Genomic DNA, 23932 nt, shown 5'->3' with positions numbered 1-23932 from the left:
CCTATTCCAATCAGTATCATTCAAACGATAGGATCATTGGGTAGACTTCACATAAGTGAAATAATTACATTCCTGACCAGATGAGAGTGACATCTTTTTTCCTGTGATTTAGTAGCCAGAGTTACAAATCCTTGATATCGAAGAACTATTTTTTATTTGCCTTAGATTTTCAGAATATGAAGACAGGTTTCTAGTTTAAAAATCTCAGCGCTGACATTTACTCTGTAGATAATTTTATCAAAATTTCTTTGTGCCTTGATTATTTCGTCAGTAAAATGGGCCAAAACAGTAGAGCCACTTCCTATGGTTATAAAATCCTAAATTGGTCAATATCTATCTGTAAAGTGCTTACAATAATGTGCAAGATATAATATAGTCTATGTAAACAATAGCTATTTGTATTATTCAATTTTTAAATTTTTAACATTATGAAAGACTCTATTCAAGTTGTACTTGCAAGTATCAAGGGAAAAAAATCTCTAAAAAAAAAGAACATTTTAGCATAGTTCTCTGAAGTTAAATATAAGATAATAAAAGAGTGTGGTTGATGGAGAATTTTAAGTGATTCTCTATAAAGAACATCCAAGATGCTACTGAGCAGAGATGTAGATGAGGAATTCATGAAATTTCTACATTTAAGAAAATAATATTACCAAGGATTAGGAATTAAGTGTGTGATTACAAATTCAGAAGTAATTGCTTTTTAGGTTAAACTACATTGAAAGCAGAGGTTGATAACTGGGAGATGGGAACTAATATATGTGGTGTGATCACAGTATTAAGCAAGTATTTAAATTAAAGAATGATTACAGTAAAGGACACATCACCATTAATCCCCCTCAAAATACTGCCTGTCACTTCCAACACACTTATCCCACCATTCTTGCCGCTTGTGGAAACAGTTCTGAAGTCTTTCTGGACTGTTTTCAGGAGGTCTATCAAAACCATGATGAAAGCTGCTGCCGAGTACCATCCAGCTGAAAGGTAGGCCAGCAGAAACATTTCAGTGCGTCCTTGTGAGTGTGTCCTGGAACCCTGTGAATTCTGGCTTCTCCCCCAAGTCAAAATGACCATGATGGGTAAAAGTTTTTAATTGATTCAGGACACTGAGGCGGGCATGACATGGCAAGTATTCCTCCAAGAGGAATCTCAGAACTGCACTTCTTCAAAACGTGGCATGAATGATTGGATAAGTGTGTTTGAAGCGAGAGGCAGTATTTTGAGGTGAATTAATGCCAATATATCTTCTATTACAACAATTTTTCAGAATTTAAACATTCACCATAGTTTGAAATCACACATTATATGTGTACATCCCAAGCACCAAGTAAAAATGCTTGAACTAGGGTGCTTTTTTTTTTCATAATAGCGTCTTTTCTTTATGGATTTTGTTTACTGTCACAGAATACTGGTGGCAGAGCTATTTAGTGGATCTGAGATGGCAGGGGTGTCGTCCGAACTCTGAGGCAGTTAACTAAAGATTTTCATGACTATGAAGGGAAAAAAAAAATTATAACATTTTTTTCTTTATAGCCAAGAATCACTATAGGTACACAAGAGTAGTTTCTTACAGAACTTCAGATATTACCAAAAGAATCAGAGTGGATTAGTTTTTCAATAGAGAAATGATTTCCACTGAGATTTAAAGTAAGTGAAAGTGTTCTTTATACTCAGAATTCTACTTCTTTTAAGTCTTGCTCCTTGTATAGTTCCTTTATGTCCAACTCTAACAGTGAGTAACTATTATTTCTACAACATTGCATGTTTTATTCAGGAAAAACAATATTTAGACTCTGAACAGATATATTCAAGAAAATCTTTTTACCCATTATACACACAGTATACTCCAGGCAGGGCTGCCTGATAATATCCACTGGGCTGTTATAAATGGCATCACTGAGGAAATGAAAGGATTTATGAGCATTTTCTCTCAATTCAGTTCTATTAGTGCAATGATGGGCACTGCATCTCAGAACGTTTAGCCCCTGTACAGAAGATAACAGCACTTGAGATTTGCATTGAAAAGTTCTTTAATAGTTTCCTCTGCAATTTCAGTCAATTAACCAATCCTGAAAGCAGACATATGGAGCCATGTGTACCACTTAGGGTGTGCAAAAAGTTCGATGTGCTCTACGTGAAACACATTAGTTGAACTTCTGAGAGATTTGAGATTGATGAAGTAGAGTTGATGAGAAACTGGTGCAGATGGGGTCCATGTAGCAGACACCCAACTTGTTTTGGAAAAGCCAGCATTGACCCTGTTTGCTAGTACATGTGTCTGCCTTATATGGCAGCTTAAGGCTGCAAATAAAATTTTCAGGAATATAATTTTTGCAGTTAAGAACATATATACTTGAGGAGACTTTTGTCCACATTATTGCTTTTAATTCTCCCAAAATGGCAAGAAAAATAGCCAACCCCAACATTTGTTATAATGAGGAAAACGTGGCTTGGAGGTGTAAGTAGTTGTGGAGACAGAGTACCCTCCGAGGTTTAATTGTATAACCTTTTCCCTCATAGGTGTTTATATAAAAGTCCTAGCAAGTCTCCAACCCAAGTGAGTTTTTCTTTATTTAGTATTTATTTTCCACTTGTAGCCTCCTGATGCTGATCTTCTGTAAAGGCCTGACCCCTCCAGGGCTACCCGTCAGCTCCCTGCTTTTTAGGCACCTGGTGTCTCTCATGGAGTATCTGTGGATCTGGCTTTTACATTTTCTGAAGCTAATGCCAGAGGCCTTCTTCAGAACATTTTACAATAGTTTGTATTTTAAAATAACTGTACATCAACCAAGAAAGACCAGAAAAATCTCATAATTTTTTATTTTAAAAAACCAGTACTTTGTACTCTGTTTAATTCCAGAAAAAAAAAGTTTGGTTTGATTTGCTTTAGTTTGGTTTGGTTTGGTTTGGTACTGGGAATCAAACTCATGACCTCAAGCTTGCCAGATAGGCGCTATTCCACTAAGCTATGTCCCGAAGCCCTCGGTTACATTTTATGACTTCTGAGATACTAATTTCTTTTTCTTCTACCTTTCCTTTTGGACAATAAACCATTCTCCATTTTAGCAATAAGGGATATAGGTGAGACTGGCTTCAATGCATGGATTCAGCTGAGGTGGTTTTTGTAGAAATGGACCCATGAATCATTCTGAAAGGACCAGTTGGAAGTGTGATCCACTCTTTCAAAGATGGTAGTGTTTCTAGAGTGAGGCACTGGTTCCTTCTAACAGTGGGAACCATATGAAGCCTGGATTTTGTTATTTTGGGAACCCTGAAGAGACCGTATGGTGCTAGTAGATAGACATCAAAGACTCGATCCATGATGATGTCCTTTGAGAAAGTAAGACTTCTGGATTATTCTGTTATGCGAACTAATAAAGTATTTTTTATTATTTAAACTAGTTTGACTGGATTTCCTAGCTCTTATACAATGGGTATTTGGCCCTGATATAAGCAGATACTGGTTCTGTTGATAAATCATCTTCCTACTCTCTCTTTCACCCCCGCATCCATTGATTCAGAGAACTAGAGTCCAAAGACCTATGTCCATGCCTATATTTGATATTTTCTTCTTGTGCATATTTGGATAAGTGAATATCCCGCATTGTGTGCTTGTGAAAGTGGGATGATAAAGGTAACAGTCCACAGGGAAGTCGAGAGATTTGAGTAAGATCATCATGATAAAAGCACTCCAATATCATCTTTTTTAAAGAGTGCTAACTTAATATGGAGATTATTGTCAAGCCCATTTCCCACAAGTTCTTAGCAGAGATAAATTTATAATGATCTGCTAATAGATGGCCAGGTAAAAGCAAGGAAGGTTCTGCACAAATAGGTCATAGGTAAAATAATAAAACTTGAGTGTCGTAATTATTTTATGTTGGGCCTGATTTAATGCATTATGGAATATTCCACTGAAACCATTGTAGACTGTAAGCAGCAGACTAAAATATTAAGAGGTAGAATTTGTTCGTTGCAATTGATCATATTAAAATAATTTAGTTCAAAACAGGCATCATTATATCTCATTCTAGACTTTCTTCCTAATGTGAGAAAATGTTTCTGCACAGTAAATTTACTCAATTTTGCAGCAGCTCCTGTGGAGCTGGAGACCCTTATGGCTCCCTGGGACTGGAATATGAGGGCTCTGGAAGCTGGACACTGTCCCTTTGACCTCACCATGGGGTGGCCATGGGCCCCAGGCTCCCCTGTATGCCCTTCTCTGGCTGAGCTATTGTCTACTACAGGACTAATATTTTCAGAAAATGCTTTACAGTTGCACAAACAGGTTCAAAACCGGCTCCATTTTTCTGGTCTAACCAAATCAGGCTGTTTAACAAGAAAAATATCTTCAGAGCTTCTCCTTCTGTAGTCGAATTCACTCCAATTGCTCCATCTTGTGGAAGAAAGAAAAATAGCTAGATTTCCCTTTGAACAAATAAATTCAACTCATTTGTGCATTTCCATTTTTGTCTATAATCTTTTCTCTTTCATATAAAACATTTCAAACAAATTATTCTGAAGAAAAGTTAGTGTTCCCCACATATACATATCCTGCCATTCTTTCTTTGCTGATGAGAGACCAGCATATGATAGTTGTACTCAGGAGGGCTGGAGAGAGACCTCTTTCTACACTGGAGGGTTCAGTCCCTGATACCATATAGGACCAAGTAAGATTTCATTTCTGCACAGCTTTTAGCCTGCTGAGTTCTTCTCAAAATTCTGGAAACATAACTATCTGAGATGTTTTCATTTCTATCCTACTTTGTCTTTATACTTGCACATGGAAGAATGTCTATAATCAATCTACCTGTTTATTTTTTCATTACTCCACTTAATATGTAGTTATTGATTTAAGATTTATTTGTTTGTAAACCTCCCTTGATGTCCACCATACAAGGGACCAAGTGGACAACACGGCCACTTTTTCTGTCCTTAGGGGATTTATACTTTAGAAGAAGTTGAGTACATAGACATTAATTAAATGACAAAAAATGTAATTGTAAATTGTGATCAGCCCAGGAAGGGAAATTAAAGGTCATGATGAGACCATAAAAGAAAGATCTGACCTATGAGACCTGGCTTTTCCTGATCAAGGGGCATTTAGCTGACAGCTGGAGAAGCAGGAGCTAAGGGGATAGTGAGGGGGTAAGACAAGGCTTTATAAGCAGAGCCTGTGAGTGGGAAGGGAAGAGACAGAACTCACTGGCTGGAGTAGAGGAAACGAAGAAGAGTGGTTTCCAATGATACCAAAGAAGCAGAAGGGACCTTGAGAACATGCTAGGAGCTTTCACCTCTGGTCCCATGGATGTAAGTAGGAAGCACTGTCAGCTCATCAGACAAGACTGATTTAGCCCAGGTTTCCTCAGCTCTGGCTCACAATAGTCATGGAAAAGTGGTCACAGCAGTGCTTTCCGGATGTCTCTATTTTCTTCCGGGTTAGCATAAATGCAGTAGGATCCACAGCTCATCCTGTGCTCAAGCTTTCAGCTCTTGATTTGCATCATTAGAAGGTACTTTATAATTTCTCAAATTACAATTTTGAGGGCATATGTCTGTCTGTCTATGTGTCTGTGTGTGTTCTCTCAGGTTTACCCAAGACCTAAAGGTGTTGTGCTTTGTATATAAATGACCGCTGATTCTGTTTCTAAGTGACAAAGACCAGGTTGCCACGCTGAGCGCTCAGGCTGAAAGTTGCACAACACTGACATCTGCTGCTTGTGTGTGGTTTGAGAGTGTACCAGCCCTTGAGTTTAGTAGAATGCGACAAAACTAAATGTGTGAAAATGTTTGGTGAACACACACACACACACACACACACACACACACCCCTGCTGTACAGTCTCTGGTCTTCAACTTCTCATTTTTCAATAATATTCACGCTTAGAAAGCTAATTGCAATTATGATGTTTTCATATTGTCAATATTTGCCAAAGAGTCAAAATGCTTTCCTGAGGGAAGGTGCAGTTCTGCTTGGCTTTTGAAGGAGAAACAACCGACAAAAGAGTAAATCAATGCCTTCATTTTATGTACATTAATGTAAGACTTAACATTAAGTGAAAAGGGATGTCACTCATCATAAAATAACTTAATAATGGTGATTTTATGAAAGACATATACGACTTGCATAGCGGTTTAAAATTTCTAATGCATTTAAGATGTATTTCTGCATTTCCCCCGTCATTTAAGCACTGATTCATTCATATAATGAGTGCTTACTGTCTGTGAATGATTGGCCTAGGCTGCAAGCAATCTTCTGGTCCTGGCAGGGTAATTAAGAGACAATAGAGTGTGGCTGTTAACCAAGTGCGCTTTGGAGTCATATTTAGCTGCTTAAGTGTCTGTGTCCTTGTGTGTTAAGTGGCCGGTGATACTAAATAATTAGAAAACCAAATGCAATTAATAAGTGAGAACTTCTTCAGAACATCTAAATCATCCATCTTCTTTAAAAGCCAAGAGAGAATGGTAAGAAGAGATAGAGCAGCACTTTTGAAGTGAAGCAAGATATAACTGTGCATGCTGATAAACTAGAAGTAGAAGAAATATTTTGTACAACCTTATGCTAAAAAGTTCAAAATCTAGATCAAATAGATAATTTCTTAACATGAACTGTGAAAATTGGTTAATCAAGCTAAATGCTAATATAATATCCAGAAAATCAAGGCAAAGAAGATTGTGAATAACTTTGTGCATAAAGATTTATAACCTAGATAATATTCACCAATTCTTTAAATTACACAACTCACACAAGAAGAACTAGATCATAGGAAGAAACTTAAATCTACTAAACAAATTGAATCAATAACCACTATCCTTCTAATATAGAAAACGTCAGGTCCAAATTAGTTCACTAACAAATTCAACCAACATTTAAGAAGAATTGATAACAATTTTCTATAGGAAGGAATAACCTCTTTATGCATTCTGTGAGCCCAGCATTACCCTCATGCCCAAACCAGACAAAGACATTGCAGGCAAAAAATGTGAGACCAATACCCTTCACGAACACAGATACAAAACGTTTTAATAAACTATTGGTAAATTGAGCCCAACAATATATAAAACTATACCAATATATAACAACTATACCAATAACCAAGTGATATTTTTTCAGGTATGTCAGTGTTGTTCAACATTCGAACATCAATGAATCAATCATCACATCAACTAGCCAAGGAAGAAAAATCATATGATCATAAAAATAGATGCAGAAGAAGCATTGACAAAATTCAACACCTGTTTATCAGGAAAAAAGCCAACACACTAAGCACTGTATGGACCCTCCTTAACTTAATACATATGTCCACAGAAGACCATTTTCGTTACTGAGGAGAAGGATGTGGTTTCCCTCTAAAATAAGCAGCAAGACATCAATGTAGGCTGCCACCACATTTGTTCAGCACCATTCTGGAAATCTTAGCTAATGAGTCAAGAAAAAAAATCTATTTATAAAATTCCGAAGAATCAAGCTATTAAGCAAGCTTGATCGTTATTTACAAAAATCAATTGCTTTCTCATATGTTAGTAACAAATACTGGACATCTGAAATGCAGAAAATAATGCCATCTACAGTAGTACCAAAAGGAAAGACAAACAGGTATAAGTCTCATGAGATATGTTCAAGATGCATGTAAGTGAAATGTACAAAACACTGATGAGGAAAATTAATGAAGAACTAAATAAGTACATAGCTCTTCCATGTACATAGGTAAGAAAATAATATTGTCAAGATGTCAGTTTTCCCCAAATTTATCTATGTATCCACCATAATTCCAATTAAAATACCATCTTATCATTTTATGGATATTAACAAACAGATTCTAAAACTTATAGGAAAAGGTAAAAGACACACAAGAGCCAACACAGTATTGAAGGAGGACCATAAAACGTGGCTATTAATACTATCCATCTTTGACACTTACTATAAAGGTCTAATAATCAAAACAATGTGGTATTGTTAAGAGAAATGATAAATAAATGAATGAAACAGAAGAGGGAGCTCAGGAATACAGTCAACTGAACATTAACAAGTGGACAAAGGCAATACAACAGAGAAAGGACAATATTTTCAATAAATGGTGCTAACCAACTGAATATCCAGTTACAAAAGTGAACCTGTCACAGACCTTATATTTTTCACAAAATTATTCTGAAGTAGTAGATCTGCATGAAAACTGCAAAACTGTAAAACTGAAAGGTAGCATAGGAGAAAATCAGGGTGACCTTTGGTTTGGCATTGGTTTTTAGATGTAACACCAATTTCATGAGCCACAAAAAAAATTAAGTTGGACTTTATTGAAATTAAAAACCGCACCATACAAGATGCTGCTGAGATAATGAATAGACAAACTAATGATGTAATGTATGAACCATTTGCCCTTAAATAAGTTTAAGTTAATGTTCTATTAATAGTATTATTAGGTGATATAAAATTGCAAATTATGAAGTATGAGCCATAGCACTGAAGATATAATCTATTACTGTTATCAAATTCCACAGATGCTAACTTGAGTGCAGCATATACAACAATATGGCAATAAATCAGAAACAGGTAGAAATTCCTCGCATTTGGGATATTCATGTTAAGTTTGTTGCTAACTTGTTTAAGACATTTTTTCCTTTAAAATGTTTTAACCACGTGCCATGTTAGCCACATTATGACATGTCTAGAAATAGTGGAATGGACAAATGGGAAGCTGCTCATGCTTTTAAGCTGCATTTTAACTTGTCCGAAGATATCATAAGGAAGAATATAAACTAATATGGTATCAGCTGATTAACATGAGGAAGAATATAAATTAATATGGTATCAGTGTGGTCAGAATGTTTCTACCTAATTCTGAAGAAGATAAATATTTCAACTGGAAAAAATCAAATAAACCATTTCCTTTCCCCTTTTTTTTTTTTTTTTTTTTTTTTTGAGACAAGGTCTCACTATGCAGTTCACGCTGGCCTTGAGCTCACTTTATAGCCCAGGCTGGCCTCGAACTCACAGTGATCCCCCTGCCTCAGCCTCCCGAGTGCTGGGATTACAAGCGTGCTCCACCATGCCCAGCTTCCATTCTCCATTTTTAAATTTTTTCCAATTCTATGAATTTAATAATATATAGCTTTTTGTTACAATTCCTTTTTTGACCTTCACTAGTACGTGTTTGCAGTACATGATTACATTCACTGTGGTGAACTGGTGCCTGGACACAACATATTTGAATAAGACTCAGCAAGGAGAATTTGGCTACAGTTATAGGTTTGGAAATCATCAGAGTGTAGGTTGTGGCAAATCCACAGGCATGGAGGACACACTCACAGGAAGTGTAGAGTAAGAGAAGCAGTAAGCAGTAAGACTGATCTCTTCTATACCATTGACCCCTCCTCGCAAATCTGTAGTCAAACAAAATAAAAACAGAGTCTGGGATCATGGTTTCCATGCAGTTAGTTAGAGAAATGTCTCAAGATACAGGAATCAGTCCTGTTAGAGTGGGAGTTAAAGAAGAAAAGTCAGTTAAGGATGTTTATCAGGCTCTTTCCTATTGTGGGAACTGGTGCTGGATTTCTTGGAGACCCTCTGAAGAGCCATGAAAAATGCACCACTAACAGCATGGAAGCTGCATGGTGCCCCATGGACCTTGACTCTCTGACATATGCAAGTTTGTTCACCTTTAGGCTCCGCAGTTCTCTGCAGGTGTGCCATACTGTGATGGCAGAGAAGCCCGAGGCCCTCTTTCATCTATTCTTTCATTCATTCACTGTTTTCTTTAAATATACACTTTCACGTTCAGTGTCTGTGTCTGACACTAGGAAGGTAAGACAGTCTTCCTGTTCTGTTCAGTAGGGATGGGTTACCATCAGGATGGAAACGTTGAGAGGGGTGTAAGAGATGAGGAACTGCACGTCAGGTGGCCATGAATCCAACTTTTATATGTAAAATCTTCTTTCCAGTTAAACATCTGACCTCAATTGCTTTTGGCCATTTCTATTGAGGAAGAGGAGGAGGAGGATGCATTTTAAAAGTTGTTTGGCTATTCCCTGCTATTTCCTAGCAGCGATTAACAAATCCTGCCATCTTGGCCATACTTGGACTCCATGTCTTAATTATAGCTCCCTTTGCATGTCATCTTGCAAGGCCTGGGTTCCCTGAGTACCTCAGTTCTAGTGAGAGTATTTTAAGGATGCTGACAACAATTTCAGGAGCCACAAGCAGCCTTGTGCCAGACAGTGGTAACCCATTCCCCGCCCAGTGCCTCAGTCTAAGTGTTTCAGAGTTGCAAGAGCTCAGAGCATTGCTGCATGGTCCTCCCAGAAACTCTAGGTCAGCTGGCGGCCAGATGGGTTGACAAATTAAAATTAAGGTGATATTTGGGACATATTTATCCTAAAACTTGCTTTTCTGAAATTGTATCTGTATTGTATTGTATTTTCTGAAATTATACTGTATCTTAGATCTGTCTGGCAGACTTGCACCCGAGCAGAATGCACCTCTTTGCTTTTATGAGCTCAGAGCACCTCCACCAATATCTCACCACTAATAGGAAAATGGAGAACAGTGGGCCTCTTCCTGGCTGTTGTTGATTGCAAGAGAAGAAAATGAACAATCGAGAGAAGCCTGTTTTCTTCATCGCCAAGGTGCATGTGCTTTTCTGTAGGCAACACAGGCCAAGCAAATTGATGACAGCTAGAGGCAGTGAGCAATGTTCGGTCTGGTATAGTTTCTGCTTCTCCTTACCTTGGCTAATCTTTGGCTTGAGGTTGATGTAAGTTACACTTGAACACATCCTGCCTGCATCAGCCTTATCTTTGTGATATAGTGAAATCATGTCTTATAAGGGGTTAGGTTCAAATGACAATGCAGCTCCTTCACACTCATTATGATGATCATTATCAAAAAGAGAATAACAAACACTTTGGGGATGTGCAAGTACTGGAACTCTTGTACATTGCTGGTAGGAATATGAAAGGGTGCAGCCACTGTGGAAAACAATTTATTGGTTTTTCAAAAGATTAAAAATAGAATTATTACATGAACAAGTGATTCTATTTCTGGATATGTGCTCAAAAGATTTGAGAGCAGGAATTCAACAGATGTGTGCAGCAATGTTCAAAGCAGTTTTATTCAAAATAGTCAAAAAGGTGGAACCAACACAAATATCCATTGATAGAAGGTGAATATTTTTTCAAAAAATGTAGTGTCCACTGACAAAGGCATATGAATCAGCCTCAAAAGAGAATGGAAATCTGATGCATGCTACAACATGGATAAACCTTGAACTCGCTATGTTAAGAGAAGTGAGCAAGTCACAAAAGGCAAATGTTGCATGATTCCACTTGTAGGAGACGATTAGGGCAGTCAAATTCATAGACAGAGAATGGTGGTTATCAAGGGTTAGAGAAGGGGAATCGGGAGTCAGTGTTCACTAGGGACAGAGATCCACTTTCAGAAGATGAAAAGGTTCTGGAGGATGGTGGCCATGGTTACACAACAGTGTGAATGTACTCAGCCTCCCAGAACTACATGTTTATAATGGTTAAAATAGTAGATTTTATGTTACATGTGTTTTACTTCAAGGGAAAAAAATGACAGTTATATTAGAACAAAATTATTACAAGTCAAATTTTTAAAATTGATTAAGGCCAGTATTTTTAAAGTGCTGTACTTTATTTCTTAACCTAGGTCAAAGGTATTTCAGTGAGAACTCTGGAGTAGTCATTGTTCCCCAGTGTTGCTCTAAACTGTTGGCTGTGTTGCAGACAAACACGAGTAAACATCGGAATCCGCACAGCAGGTTGAGATGCTCATGCTGGGAGAGGCATAAGGACCCTGAGAGCCTGTGGGGCCACCGCAGCTCTCCGCCTCTCAGCTTGTGCTCACTCAAGGCAATAATCTTTGCATAGAAGCTATGCTCAAAGGTTGTAGTATTTAAATATTTTCTTATTCTCTTTTCCCCTTTACTGAATGTGGATGGTTGAATTCATGCAAGTTAAATGACCGATGCAACTGGACTGGAATAACTGTTATTTATTAGCATTTCACCACATATCAGGTTGTTGTACTTATTGTTGTAAGTACCTTACTTGGAATATTTCATTTACTTTGTACAATAAACCATAAAGAAAGGTCAATTTGCAAAGCCTGGCAGCTTCTGTGAATAAACAAAGTACAATACTCACACCCAATTTGAACTGTAAAGTATTTGACTAAGGACCAGATTGTCTCTACCAGTAACTGAACTAGAAGAGTTATAGGAAATCTCCAGTGAGATTCTGGTGTTGCAGAAAACAGACCAAACACTGAAAGAAATGGTACCCAGAAGGTTTAGGAGGGAATTTATTATACTGGTGGACTTCTGACTAGGATCCTGAAGAGTCAGAGCCTGGCCTGGCAAGGTTTCTGGGTTTTTATGGGAAAGCAAGCAGGGCATTATAAAGGCAGATTTGGCACATATAATTGGAGGGTTGGGTGGCATTTTGAGTTGCTGAGGGAATTTAAACATTTCAGGTTATATTGGAAGGCCATCAGTTATACAAAACATGGATTATATAGAAGAAGAAATGTCCTGTTGCATTTTAAGGTATATTGCAAGGCCATCAGTTATACAAAGACAGTAAAGACAGGGGTTTACACACAGGAAGGAGTTTTCTGCCTGCTGGACATGTCCACTTGGTCTTGGTGGACATCCTGGGCAGGCTTTATTTCAGATTTTAATTTCCCCCTTTACTGGTGCAGGAAAGCCAGAGATTTAGGCTATTGCAGTTAATCAGTTAATGTGGCCATTGGTAAGTTAGGGGCAGCTGAGTGACAGAGGAAGAAAAGCAGCAGAGAAGAGTGGGAAGATTCTGAAAGAAAGATCCTTTTATTACTAAGAATTTTCCAATTGCCATGGAACATGGCTGTGATTGCGGCCTCTATGTTCTGAATGATTCCCTTGCATCATTCCATCTTTCTTTCCTTTGAGCTAGATTGAGAGAGTTTTTGTTCTATCCAGCATTGATTAGCATCCAAGTCCACATTACTGAAATTTCAATTGCATTCATGAATGTTTCATATATATCATCAGAAGGAAAGATAGCCTGTCTAATGGGAACAGCCAGCAGTTAGGAATTAGAAGATATGGGTTAGATACTGGCACTCTCCTTAGCTTGCTCTGTGGCCTTGGACAAAATACTCTTTTTGGGCCTCAGTTTCCTAATTTATAAAAAGGCTAATATTGCTCGCTATGTACAATTTATGGAAGGAGGATACATAAAAGTATTAAAATGTTTCGAGAAGATTACAAAGCAGAATAGAAATGCAAATAATCACTATTACTTTTGGTCAAAATAGAAATACATTTTATTTTATGGTGTGTTGCACCAACAACATCTGTAAGATGTTGACAAATTGTCAAAAGTTTTCTGACTAACATAGGACCAAAAAGCCACATGCAGTTTTCTAAATTTTTGTGACATTCTGACTTGTCTATTCAACTAGATTTTTAAGGTTACTGAGGGTAAGGGTTCTATGATGTATATATTTGCTTCCTCCTTACAGCCCCACATGATATAGATAGATGCGTGTAATAAGCCTTGAAAGGATTCTGAATAAAAGACAGATACATTGACATTCATCATCTTATGTGGAAATTCAAGATAAGTTAGGTTCTCTGTGATTAGTCTTATTCTAAGAAAACAATAGGAATTTGTGTATATTATATGCAATACATGTGTTTTGCATAGATGCTTTTTCACAGGAGCAATGCAAATAAAATCAGTGTTACTGATTCTTCCAACTGGGTGACAGTTTGTTTTAAACTCTTGGTTTGCACGTGTTTATCAGGGTGAATTTAGGATGTTATGCACAACAGTATTCAGAGGAAAATATGTTTTCCAGAATGGTTTTCTTTTTTGGATAGACAGTATACACATGGTCAAGATTTTAATATTTATAGTTATAAATTTTTTGTTCTGTTAGTCAAACAAACAGAAATGTAATTACAAAAGTGCCATAAAATTTCCATCTCAGCTCTGATAAATATGGATAACCTATGAAGGCAAGAGCTTTTGAGATGTGTGAGCTGTGGCTAAACAATCATCTACTAGAGATAGTATTTTTAAGAGGGGCCACAAGATGATTCCTACAAGCAATTCTTACCTAGTTGGATTCTGAAATCAGACTTTATTTATTGGAGACTTATTATATATCCCTATAATAACCTGGAAATAATGTTGAACCTAAGGGGTCTATATTGCAGGATAGTGGTCAGTAAATTATAGCCATGGGTCAAATCTGCTTGTCACCTGACTTTCCATACAAAATTTTATTGAAATGCAGCCAAATTTGTTATTTGTTATGAATTGGATCTAGAATGTCTCCCCAAAATCTCCTGTGCTCAGAAGTGGGGCTTTTAGAGGATGCTGGGTCATAGGGTATTATATTCATCAGTGGATTGATCCACTGTAGGTGTTGGGTATTTTGCCTCAGTAACAGGAACGTTGGTTAACCATTAATCTACTTATGGCTGTGGGTTACTTTTGACTACAACAGCAGAGTTAATTGATTAGTTATTACAGAGACTAACATTACCTGGCCCTTTATAGGAAATATTTGCTAATTCCTGTACGCAGTCTGCAAAGTTGAATAAATACTCCCCAACACTCCCTTATACTTACCTGTTAAGCTTGTAAAGTATATTATTAGAACTTCTACATTTATTTATTTTTCTTACTCACTTTTCTCTTTTGACCATTTCTAATGAAGCATTATTTTTCTCATTTCTACAGTGTAGAAATTAGTAAGACCTACTTCACTGACTATGTGTGAAGACGAAAAGTGGTGATGTACCCGAATTACTTTGCACAACTTATCGAGCTCTTCGTCACTGTCCTGTACTCACTGGAGTGAAATAAACATAGAGAAGGGCAAGGCAAATGAGGCTTGGAGAGTAAGGGAAGGCTTATTGTAGCTGAGGTGACTGTAGCTGCACTTTGGAAGAGAGGATGAAAACTCGAGTGGTGGAAAGGATCCTGTTATCTTCTACAGCTATAGAAATCTGGGTAAGCCAACATGTAATCTTCCTAACAAGGAACCCCCTTACCCCACTTTATGCTACACCTCCACCGTGTAATGGAGGGTCAGAGGGATTTTGTTCCCTAGTTGTTCCCTTGATCCAGAGAAGTAAATGCCTCTCTCATTTCAATCTATGCTTTCTATCGCTAAAATAAACTAGTAATGATTTCCCAATGAGTTGCAATTACAGTGCCTGCTGGGGTCAATATTCAATCAGTGGTTCCATTCTGAGTGCTGCTTTGATCAGTTGCTCAAAAATTTCCTTTCTTTAGATGCTTTGTAAACTACGATTGATCCAGAGGTTTAGAGGTTTAAGATTGGGATGTGATTTTATTTTTAATTCAATTTTTGAACAATACTTCAAACTCTGGCCACATGTGATAATCTCCCCTGGGACACTCCTGGCCCCCTGAGACCAGAGTTGCCATTTCATGTCCCTTTTACCACTCCCGCTTCTTCCCCAAATGATGAGCAGACTCTGAAAAGTAGTAAATAAAGTTAGACTGTTCTATTTTATGGGGAGCTCAGGGAATCACATTGGTCGCTAACAGCACAAACAATGCATTTTCTCATAAATATCGCAATTCTTTCCTACTCTTTCCTTCTGTGCCTGGTTACCTTTCCCTCTTTTTCCCATTTCCACACAATGTCTTAGATTTTCCCCTGTGAACAAGAGCATCTCAGCTTTCACTCATTTCAGAAATCTCACCCAAACTAACACAGCTCCTGTAGGTAACCAGACAAAGTTACCCTGTTCTTCAGACACTCTCCTTGTGCATAGCACTGCTGATCACCGCACCAGGACCTGCTGCTGATTCATAAAAATAGCTGAAAATTAAGAAGAAAACCAACACCAATGAAAATTTGAAACTTCATCCCAGGGCACAAAATGATGGCACTTTACTGAATTTTGGTGTTCAGCTGGATCAGAATCAAGTAGTATGTTTTATGTTTTGCCTTCTCCCTCCCAGAGCCAGCCATCCAGCCAGTCTGTCTGTCTGTCTGTCTGTCTGTCTGTCTTTCCCTCTCTCCCTGAGTTTATCTGCAAATTTAAACCTAGTTAAAAGGTTGAATTTTCATTTTGGTTTTGATATGGATTTGTATTTACTTAAGATTTATAAGCAGAGGTTTGTTGTAGCTGATTGCAAATATTCTGCATAGCTAGAATTTTATTACTTTATGTTTAAAATTTAAATCTCTAATCCATCAGGATTTTATTTTTATAATGTGACAACATGCTTTAAATTTAAAATATACATAGCTTTCTTCCCATAAATCCCTCTCAAAGGAGTCTATCTAATGAAATAGTAGCCCTTAGACTTTTCTAAATAAATATATTTACCACATTATTTATCAAGGAAAAAAAACAAACAAAATAAAACAAAAACATACAGTGTCCATAAATAAGGGAAAGATTAGATAAAGTCTGGTATAATCCTATTATGAAATATTATGTTTCCTAAAATGTATGAATTAAATCTCTATTTATGGACACAATGAATCCAGATGAAGATTGTCAATAATGTATTGTCACATGAGGAAGAAACCAAATTACAGTAACAACCTTAAGTCCCTCATATCAATATTTACTTGTTTAAAAGTATAAAGACGTATGAGTAGAAAAACCCCAGATTGGTTATAGTGCTTAGTTTTGTGTTAGACAGAGATGTGATTAATATTTTCTTTACAGGAGTTTACATTACTCATTGGACTCAGTGATAATGGCGAACACATGTCAATTCTGTAACCTAGTAAAAGATTACATATGACAAAATGATATTTTTAAATAATAAAAGTAAAAACATTTCTGTCCTTAGAAAATTGAGTCTTAGGCTGTGAATGAATGTAGCTCAGTGGTGGAGCACTTGCCTAACAGTCACAAGACCTTGGGTTTCATCCCCAGAACTACAAAAATAAAACAAAACAAACCCAGAAAAGTGAGTGCCAACCTCTTTGGGAGCTACATAGGTATAAGAAAAAGAGTCTTGTGTGGTGTCTTGCCACAGTAGACCTCTACAAAAGCAGGAACAGTCCTATAGACAGTACAGCTGTTTGTCCCAAGTTATGTTGACTTCCCTTGCCTACTTCCTGAGTTGAAGTCTGCTTGCACTCATTTCCCTGGTAATTCACCTGTCAACCCACAAAATATTGGATCCAACTAATTTCACAGCATATGTTTAATGTTGTTTTGTGCTACTTTCTGAACTTGAATTTTTGTTATATTCATTGTAGAGTAAAAGAAAAAAAGATTAGAGTTAGATGGCCAAAGGCCCAGGCTTGAGTAGAGTTTCCTGGTACCATCTATGCCATCTTTAATTAATGGCTGTAGATTTCTCCACTCCCAAATTGGGACAAGCATGGGTCCTCAGTACATCTCAACCAGGACAAGACATCATGTTGATAAGAATATCTTATAGGATTTACAAATTCAAAATATTATAAGCCAACTCATTTATATATGATTATTTTCCTTTGGAAAAAAAGTTACTTTCTTCCCGTGTGAGGGACGCCATGGGAAATGGTGTTTTCCCTTTGATCCCTCTGCTTACGGTGCTTCTCCAGAAAAGGGCAGGGGTCAGGATGATTGGTACAGGGAATACTCTGCAGACGTCTCAGGCATTTTGCTTATTGGGTGAGCAGGAAGTCTTCCAAGGATCTTCTCCAGTATGGCTTTTATATTAATGCTCAAAAACAAACCAGAAACTTATCAGCTGTGGGTTAATGTTTATTGTTGCTGTTGCACACTGAAAAACAACTCTTTTTGTAGTATTTTCAGCCTTTATTTGGATGCCCTGTTATCTCTTTTCTCCCTATCTTTGGTTATGCTTCCTAGTTAGTACAATTACTCCCTCTTTAACAAGCAAAAACATTCCCTCAACAGGAATATGCCTTTATGTGAAGGCTGATAGCAACAAGAGCACAGGTCTGTTAGAACATATTAAAAATCACCATTAGTCTACCACCTACAGGTAAGTAATTATTGTGTTTTCTCACATATTCCTCAAAACAGAGGCTCAGAGTAGGTACTCAGTTTGCTTAAGGTCACATTGCTAATGAGTGACAGAGCCAGAACTTCACTCATTGTTTTTATTAAATGAGTGACCCAAACTAGTTTAACCTCAAATTAAAGGACTAATCATGCCTAAGTACATATCATATCAAATGGACTCAAGGAACCATAAGCTTGGCCAGTATCTGTACCATGTAACCTTAAAAGACTTCTTTCATCTCAGGTAAATTTACCCATAGTTCAACTGTCAGTCCAACTTAATCAATTATGAAATTATTGTAAATTCTATTTCAGGGCAATAGGTTCTAAAATACATCCTTGGGGCAAGCTCCTCCAGCTACCATCAGGTTCTGGAACCAGCACTGGCTCCCCTGCCCCTATCTTCCCCACATTTTGCTTAGCTCACGTGAAGGGCAGGTTTAACCATGGCTATTTGTTTTTTTCAGTTGCATAGACTATTAATTAATTTTAGTTATGAAGAAATAGGAACTTCCCCATGTCCTTTGTGCTTGTGATCTTGTATTCTTTTGTGAGAAAGTGCTGAGGACCATTGTTCTTAATCCCCCCTCTCTCTCTCTTTTTTCTTTTTTTTTTTTTGGTACAGGGAATTGAACTCAGGACTTTGCACTTGCCAGGTAGGCACTTGTGTTGCTGAGCTATATCCCCAGCATCTTATTCCTCTCTGTTTGCACTGTAATTTTCATGACAAATCATATTCATTGTCTTCCATAAAGACTTGGGATCCTGTTCGTGGGTTTTTTTTCTTTTTTCTTCTTTGTTTATTTTTGCAGTTGGCATTCTGCAGAGGAACCGCAGAGAATGGCCCTGCCAATGGTGTAGTTGAACCAGGCTGCTAAAATGACCAGTACTGTCTCCCTTAGCTTTGTATGTTTCACGTGGATTTTCCAAGGACAGTGAAGAGTGTTTACTGCCTGGATATTAATTTTCTCCCCATGGAAAAAGAAGCCAGGAGATGGATCACCAGGTGCTTAGCTAGCACAGAAAATGTGGTCTGCATTCATCTATCTTCCATTCAGTCTCCCTGCAGAAAGACATTATGGGTTAGCCCCACTCCTCTGACTACAAGTATCACGTGTAACAGCTTTACAGGTGGCCTTAACAGAGTGTCAGGAAACTAATCAATGTAGCTTTTCACAAAGGAATCTACTTGATCAATATCAGCAAGCAAGTGCAGACCTATCACACAGATCACATAAGAGTTTTTATGATCAATAGAAGTTACAGAGAAAATAAATTATTGGGGTTATTTAAATCAGTGTGTCATGAGTGCTGTGTGCTGATGTCTTTGTCCTTGGGGAGCTACTGTAACATAACAAAGGTGTTAGGAGAGACTGCTTAAACTGTGGGACAGACTCTCACTCTCAGCATTAGCTTCAAAAATGTAACTGGTTTTGAAGGAAAATTGGTTGAAATATGTTGTCCTAATTTTTCCCCACCAAGTAGATTGTAAACGTTTTGATGGGTGGGATTATTTTGGTGTTTTCATACCATGGGCAATGACATAGCACAGGGACATCAATAAATTCTTGCTGAGTTGATCACCATTCCCTACACTTCTCCGGGGACTCATGTTAATGCTGAGAGGTCATCCTTGTCATATCACTCTGGATTGTTGGAGAAACACCTGCATCTAAATGCTGCATGACATTCTGGCAGATAGTCTGGTGCTGAAATCATTGGACATTAAACTTCAGTCATAACTGTACCACCGTAATACATGGAGACATTACCTGGGTTTTCCCATTCTGGTATTTATATCTGTATCAGTTTCTTGACTCATAACAAATTGCTCTACCCATTAATGGCCTAAAATAACTGTAGTTTTACCAGTGAGGTAGTGAGTCAGCAGTGGGTCTGGGTTCAGAGGTAGATTATCCTTTTGCTTTTGCCTAGAGTCTTAGGTCATCAGTGATTTGATAGTTCAAATTGGGAGAATTCCAAGGTGGCCTCATACAATGTCAGGGAATTGGTCCTGGTTGTCACTGAGCTTCTGTCTCCATGGGTCCTTTTTTTGGAGAGATTGTCCTGGGCTCTTTCCCATCATGAAGCCACACTGCACAAGGATGATTGTGCAAGTTCCAAGGACATTTGCAGCCTCAGTGTAAGAATCACATATCAATGCCTTTACATTCTGTTCATCAAAGTAAGACACAAGGGCAGCCTTGAGTCAAGGAGAACTGAAACAGACTTCATCTTTTGCTGGAGGAGCAGCGAAGTCACATTTAAAAAGAACAGAGAGAAAGGATAGAAGTTATTACTGCAGCTGTCTTTACAAAACATCTTCACTAAATTTTCCTTCTATTCCCTCTTCATCATGCACCTAATTCAAAGAGCAAGGTTATCTTGGTTCCAAAAACAGCTAGGATGAAACACTTTGAATCAGCTTTTCCATTAAAAATGCTTCTAAAATTTCCTTAGGCTGGAGGTGGGAGTCAAGACCAAGGAAAATTTAGATTACCAAGGGAGGGGCCAGAAACAGGCTTGAGAAGATGGTCACATGGAAGAAGCAAAATAAGTCCCATGATGCTAAGCATGTCTCAGGAGTGGCTTGGGAGCCATCCTACCTGAAAGAGTCATGAGTCAAAGAGAAACTGAAGACCTATGTGGGACAATGGCTAAAGGTAGGAAGGGAGGTGGTGTCTCAGAGGACATTTGCCTGGACAGAAAATGAGGATGACTAGATATTCACCTGTCTATTCCACCCCCATATGGCCAATACTTTCACACTACTTACTGCCACACCATCTTTAGCATCTTCCCTGGGAGAAGTGGAAGAGCTAAGTTAGCTGATGTTATCTCCCTACTCCTTTAATGGGACTAGGGCTTAATATCTGTGTACTTATGATCTCCTGAAGCTGTGCTATGGAAGGATCTTATCAAGCAAGATGCCAGTGGAATTCCAGGTAAATATTATGAAGAAAGCTCTTTTTGGGGGTAAATTCATGGTCTCATAAGCATTGGGAATTTGTAGTGTGTTTATTATTTCTATTTAATTGAGAAAGAATAAGACTCTTCCAGAACCTAAATATGAAAGTTTCCCACAGAAGTCAATGAAGCAAATAGTATTTACCTTATGACAGCTGGTCCAGTAGTTTCATTCAATGTGTTTTCTCAGTCCCCACATTCCTAAATTGAACCAATATTTTTGAGTATACATTCCTAAATTGAACCAATATTTTTGAGTATCTATTACGGGCCACATAATAGTGTTTGGGAGATACAGTGGTGAGCAAGAGACCTAGTTCTTTCCCCCTCAAAGATTAAGAGGTCCAAGAAAGGCTCTTCAATGGAATCTCTTTATATTTTCCATGCTAGGAGAGAAATGTATCAGCGTAAAGCAGTCTGTATAAATCCTGGAAGGAAGGCTTTACAGTCACCGTAACAGTCATTAGAACCTCCCTAACACTGATATGACGTAGAGTACATAAGATCAAAGTGGCTCACCTAAATCACTCAGTCTCATACACCCATTCAACTGTCCATTTCCTCCCAAATCTGTGTCACAACTGGAAGGGTACTCTTAAAACTTACTCAATGTAATGAACATTCCCTAATGTAATCAAGCATAGGTTTGCCAATGCTATTAGCATTCCTCCAAAACTTCATTATTTTCTGGGTATGATAAGAACTACTCTAATAAATGAATGCAAAGTGACAATAGGTAATTTTGATTCAGTGATGAAAACAATTATACTTTTATGCTTTCTAGAAAACTAAGGGATTTAGATCAGTAATAATAACCTGAGTGCAGTAAAAGGAATGCCACAGAAATTTGGGAATGTAGTGTCAATCAGTTTTTTTTTTATGACTCCTCTTTAACCCCACTCCAAACATGATGAGAACTTATAAGTTTTCTTTCTTTTGAAACTTTCAGAAAAACCCAGCAGTCAGCTGTAAAGAAAGGGTGCACTGACATTTGTGAATGAGCACACAGCCTGCTCATTGATCATTTCTCCTCTAAGAATCCTCTGAGAGATATACTTATATAATTCTAGGGGCAAAAATCTTTTCTCTGACAATGAACAATCTGTAGTTATATCCTGGATAAGCCCAGCCAGACTAAAAAATTGGTTACATGTCAGATAAGAGCTCAGAGGGCAACTTGGAATTTCTCAGGGATGTAAACTAACCCTTAGATCTCAACCGAAACAAAATAAACAGTAAAAAACCAATCCATTAATCTCCTTGCTTGTCATCAGAAAAGCAACCTTTGAAAGTTTACAGTATTTTGATTTTTCAAATAGTAAATCAAGAAGAGAAGTCCTTGAAAGTATTGGCTTAAAGATTTGTGTGTCGTTAAGCTAGGGGTGGGTATCTATGGGGAAAGCTTTCTGCTGCTGAAATTCCTTACGCTTTTATGTCTGTTGGAACTGAACAGCTAAATGCAGTCAAGGGCTAACTCTGAGGTCAGCAATGCTCTTGTGAACATTCTTAAACACCTTGCAAGGTCTCAATAACATTTGAATATTTCTGGGACATTAAGTGCCTTGAAGAATTGATATGCTGAACTCTCCTCCCTGCAAATTGTATGAAGGGATTCTGTTATAAAAGCAGTCAAGCACCAGTCTGTTAATTGGATGAATGGACAGAATTGAACCACTATGGTGTCTCAAACTGCACAAGGCTCTTTAGTGACCCATGTTTGAGTTCTAATTCCATGTTCACATTATTCTGGCTACTTAACGTAGGAGAGAGCCCTTACCTTACCCAGTCAGTGTAAGAAAAATAATGATGTGTACCTCACAGGATTGCTGTGGATATAAAAATAGCTTTTGCCATTAAAGTAGCATCAGCAAGTAGGTGGGATAAGTGTTTTTTTTACCACTTGCTAGAGAAACATCAATTTTGACAGTTACCCATAGACAAGAGACAAGAGTAAAAGTGCTAGGGTCCATTGGGGTAGTCCCAGTAAGTCACCAGAGGAAAAATATCCAAGAAGATACATTGAAGAGTCTTAGAAGGATAGTTTAACTTTATCTGTATCATCTCTTCCCCAAGGGAACAAGGTCAGTTCCATGAGAGACCACATTGGCCAGCAACATCTCCCATGGAGGACAGGTAGAGCTTTATTAATAGACACTTGGCATTTTCGCAGCTTTGTATGACATTGTCCCAAAGGTTCACTTTTTTTGTTTCTACCTTGAGAATACTGAGATGATGGGTGGGACTGAGAGATAGGAAAAGGTTGGGAACAGAGAAGAGAGGCAGAAACTCATAGAAATCAGAAGGGGGAACTCAGAAGGGGAAAGGATCGTCTTTACCTCAACCTGATCAAAGCCATCTATGACTGAGTTCCCCCTTCTGGTTTTTTTCAGCTGTACATGGGACTTTCCCTAAAATAGACCACATTCTAGTCCATAGATCATACCTACCTAAATGCAAAAGAATTGAAATTATCCCATGCATATCATCTGACCACAGTGCAATGAAATTGGATATTAACGACAAAAGGAACTCCAAAAACTCCATAAACACTTGGAAATTAAACAACAATATCTTAAACAACCAATGGGTCACAGAAGAAATTAAGGAAGAAAATAAAAAATACCTACAAACAAATGAGAATGTAAATACAACTTACGGAATCTGTGGGATGTAATGAAAGCAGTCCCAGAGGGAAATTTATAGCAGTGGACTTACACATAAGGAAAACAAAAAGAGAACAAATAAATAGCCTAATGCTGCACCTCAAACTTTTAGAAAAAGAACAAGTCAAGCCCAAAGCCCAAAGAAGGGAGGATATTATAAAGATCTCAGCAGAAATTCATGCAACTGAGATAAAGAAAACCCTACCTTAAAAAAAATAATCAAAGAGTTGGTTCTTTGAAAGAATAAATAAAATTGATAAACCCCTAGCCAAC

At 37.7% G+C, this 23932-nt stretch overlaps 1 long non-coding RNA gene across 2 annotated transcripts in view; it reads left to right on the top strand.

Moving 5' to 3' along the window:
• The window catches only part of LOC102021908, a 113074-nt gene extending 93774 nt beyond the window's left edge, over nt 1-19300 (top strand). For both annotated transcript variants that reach the window (XR_001234701.1, XR_261583.2), the window contains 4 exons: nt 14755-15027; nt 17922-18009; nt 18655-18685; nt 18842-19300. This is a non-coding gene — a long non-coding RNA (uncharacterized LOC102021908). The remainder of the gene's footprint in view (nt 1-14754; nt 15028-17921; nt 18010-18654; nt 18686-18841) is intronic.
• The last annotated feature ends 4632 nt before the right edge of the window (nt 19301-23932 follow it).

This window comes from Chinchilla lanigera, unplaced genomic scaffold (assembly GCF_000276665.1).
Source record: "Chinchilla lanigera isolate Chin_1 unplaced genomic scaffold, ChiLan1.0 scaffold00032, whole genome shotgun sequence".
Classification (NCBI taxonomy): domain Eukaryota; kingdom Metazoa; phylum Chordata; class Mammalia; order Rodentia; family Chinchillidae; genus Chinchilla; species Chinchilla lanigera.
The sequence above is the reverse complement of the archived record's forward strand: the minus strand, read 5'-3'. Positions and strand labels throughout refer to the sequence as shown.